The sequence below is a fragment of the Mus musculus genome, chromosome Y (assembly GCF_000001635.26).
Source record: "Mus musculus strain C57BL/6J chromosome Y, GRCm38.p6 C57BL/6J".
NCBI classification, from domain to species: Eukaryota; Metazoa; Chordata; class Mammalia; order Rodentia; family Muridae; genus Mus; species Mus musculus.
In genome coordinates, this window is record NC_000087.7 from 59,558,138 (window position 1) to 59,562,331 (window position 4,194).

Genomic DNA, 4,194 nt, shown 5'->3' on the forward strand with positions numbered 1-4,194 from the left:
CATGTTTTGGGCCACACTTTGCTAATAGGTTCTAGGGCAGTGTTAGTTCTAGGAGAGTTCTGACATTCTATTCAGTGTAGTGAGAAAAAGTAAGTTAACATTGGAAAATATGAGCCCCATGTTGGAAAGGAAATCTCTGAAGCCCTACTGCAAGAGGAGTACAGAAACTACTTGAGGCCGACTGTGATGTTGCCATATAAACTTCGGTCCAAGGTAAAGGTATCTGGTACCTTATACAGTGAAGTATGTTTCCAGCAATGATTACCAATTTTCAATTAATTTTCAGAGATTTATTTTATTTTTATTTTTTTATTTTCATAGTTTGTGTTCATTCAGGAGAGACAAGGAAGCAACATATTCCTTCTTACAAAGACTTTCGATGACTGTTGCTGGCTAGGATACTTCTTTAACTTTGTTCATTATCCAGATCTAAGCAGAATTTATGAAGTTATTTCATTTCTATTGAATTGTGTGGAAACAGATGGCACAGGTTCTTTGTTCCAGTTTGAAATTGGACTATGGGACTTCACACCAAAGTGAACTAGGGAACCTGTTTACAGAAGGAGTCACTTTTGGAAATTTGCCTGATAAGTTAGGGATAAAACTACTTTGACCATATATAGGAATATCATTTTTGAGAAGGAGAATATGTTGGGAGGATAAAGAAGATAAGAAAGATCCCAGAAACCCTCAGGAAAATGTTAATCTTTGGAATTGGAAGAAGATGTCGAAAACAGCTTATCAAGTGCAAACGAACTCACAATTCAGAATACAAATGTGTTCTGAGAAATTAAGGTGTGCTTGCCAACAATCAGAGCATTTTTCTTACAAATTGTTTGGTAATCTCTTACTCTATGTTCTCTGTAAAGCAGCATGCCAGGCATAGCCAACAAAGAGGGAGCTGCTCCATTTCAAGTGACAGGCTTAAAAATAGAAGTTAGGTTATAGCTCATATTTTTACTGTCATGTCTCAGGACATCATTTCAGAGTTGTTTGACATCCCTTCTTTATTTGAGCATGCCTGGCCACACAGGAAACATGGGAAATTTTAGGAACTCGTAGAAGAATAGTCCTGAGGATTCTATTAAGAAAAGTAAATTTTCTGAGATATGCATGGTCAAGAGATGTTGATTTAAAGTTTCCACAAGCAAAAATAAACATCAACTTTAGTTTTCATATTAGTAGCTTTTCAGTAGGCTCCCTAAGCAACAGAATTTGTATTAAGACCTGTTCAAACTGAGGGGTGTGTCTATATTTCCCCAATTCAAAGATAAAATGTAAGTTTCTTCCTTGTCAGAATATTTATGTCAAAGATTCTTCATTGAAAATTTTTTGAACCTAGAATTTACCTTGAACTGAAGGGAAAATCTCGGAAACATTAGTAAATATATTTAAAGTTCAGTCCATAATATCAGCAAGTTGTGTGGGATTCCTCGACCTAAAAGTATGTCCAAAACTCCTTTGGACATAGTGGTATAATCAGAGACTCCCTTTGATTCAAGGTAAGATCTGATGACTCCTTAATCAAAGACAGATGGAGTAAGTATTACTTGGGGAGAAATGAGGTGGTGTTGTCCTTGTAACAGGACAGATGATCAGAGTATGAAAATCTCCATAATAGTTTGTACAAAAAAATTGCATACCTTAACTCATAAGGTCCTGCTTTGCCACACGTAACAGTTCTTCACATTCTGGAGTATCCATATCTTTAACAGAATTAGCAAGACACCAAATATAGATACCATGATTCATGAAAAGCTTGAGCTACACTCTTCAGCATGATTGCCTCCTAAGAATTATGTTCAACCACCAGAACTGTGTTAGAATGATCATTTCACACCATGTCATGTGACTGAAGTCAAGGAAGAGGCATAGGGTTCCAGGATTGGCCTCCTTGACTTGATTTACCTGAAATGTGACCAGAGGGAAAAAAATGCTCCTTGTCAGAGGTAAAATATCTGTTCCTGAACAGAAATGATTTTTATGAGAGCCCATTGACTCAAAGGGGTGATTTTTAAGACCTCAATCATCACAGGAAGGGAAACACCATAACTGTGGAACCAAGTAAGTCCCTCAATCCTGTTGGACAGTAGGGGAGTATCACTTTTTACCTTCTGTAGAGGAGGTTGGACCAGGCACTCCTTAACTCCACATCTTCAGAGAACTCTAGAAAATTCTTATCCCTGAGGACTCTACTGCACACTTGACAGCACTCTTAGGTTTCTTCTGACAAGACTGCTCAAAGTCCCTGGATCTGTTTCCTATTTATACTTACAATAGGCCACACAAGTATGGGTGTTGAGGACAATTACCTTTATGATGAGCAACATAAAGAGAGATGTCCTTGTATCTAGGCTGAATTTTTTATTCATTGGCCATGGGACTTGAATCCAGACTTCTCTGAATTTATTGGTGGTGAAAGGTGTATCCCCTAAACAATAATTTCTGAGAGAGAATCTCTGGTCTATAGTAGTTGAATGGTAGACCTGAGTCAGCCATGAACAAAGAATGAAACTCCTGTGAATTCTTGGTAACAAGGGTTCCGTTTTTAGCACACCAGAGCTGTATTTGAATGTATGAGACACACTCCTTACTCTCAAATGTCAGTTCTATACTTTCTTCATCAGAGGGCCATGTCTCAGACCCCTCCAGTGCAGACAGAGAAAGAACAAAGTGTTTTTATTGAAGGTCAGCAGACCCCTTTGTCATACCCTTAATGTCAGGGACTACTATGTTTACAGGAAGTAAGGCTAAGGCCTTCTTCAAAAGATAATCCAACTGGGTGTCAGCCCTCTTGAAATCATGGGATACTTTACTTTTAAGGGTGCGTGACTTGATGGAGTTCCTATTTCTGCTGGAAATATAAATTATACCAGTTCTAGTGGGGTACATCTGAAGCCCCCTGATGTGAATTCATCAAAGCTATTGCACGCTGATAGTAAAAGAGCCATATTTGTGGCCATATTAAGATATTGTTGAAATCTGAAGTCTTGCTTCTCATGTCATATATCTCCGGATATCTTCATTCATTGAGGACCAGATGACACCTTTGTTCTGAAGTGATAATTCTGAGGGCATTTAAGAATGTCTGAAAATTTTGGTTCTCATGAGTCAATGCAGCCTACAACACTGGTGAGTTTCTAACATATTTGATGTAGAATGGGTACATCTGAACAACCGTTAGCTTATTGAAGGAAGTTGTGAGGCATATATATTCTATTTCATGTATATGTTTATACTGTCACTGCCTTCAAACACACCAGAAGGTGGCATCAGGTCCCACTACAGATGGCTGTGAGTCACCATGTGTTTTCTGGGATTTGAACTCAGGACCTATGCAAAAGCATTCTGTACTCTTACCTGCTGAGCTATCTCTGCAGCTCCAGCACATTGGTTCTAGACAGTTTAGTTTAAGGTCACTTAGGGAATTGGATAAAATCTGAGAATACCTGTTTCAGCATTTGCAGATCAGAAGTCACTTTGGTATACAGTAATTTGGAAGATCTGTGGTTCTTAAGTTGTAAGTCTAAAAATTACTAGAGAAAAATATCTGTATTTGGATTACTGGTTTAGAGCAATTGCACCTCACATGTCCTTGAGCCATGGAGAGTTCATTACACCCCACTTCAAGCATAGGGGAATACATCGTAGGGTTCTCTGAAAGAAAAACAATTTGGAGGACCCTTTTAAAGAAGGAAAATATCGATTTATCCACAAATAACCTATTAAAAACACCATCCATTAGAGTTAGAAAGTCTCATACCACATTTGGGAAAGCAGAAATATCAAACACTCTTGTATCTTTTCAAGATAAAAGGTCAATTTTGGGAGGAAAGAAAGCCTGAATATTTCATTATCGAGGCTTCCTGGGAACCCAGAATATGAATATCATGCAGGCCATGCAACAGCATAATCAATCGCCAGTATGCTAGGAGGAACTTCCCAGCTATTTCTCCTGGTAAATCATCTGCCTACTTCTGTACATGGCAAGGCTTACTCATTTCTACTGGACAACATATAAGTATATGTCCTGGGTTTATGAAATTGCTGGCTACTCTTAGACTCTGGCCAATGAAGCACATGGGTCCAGATCCTTGGACTGAGGTAATGAGGTCAGAGGATCAGAATAAGGAACACTCTGTCCACCTTATATCAAGGGAATCAATTTGCCATGGATTACATCAGATCTAATTG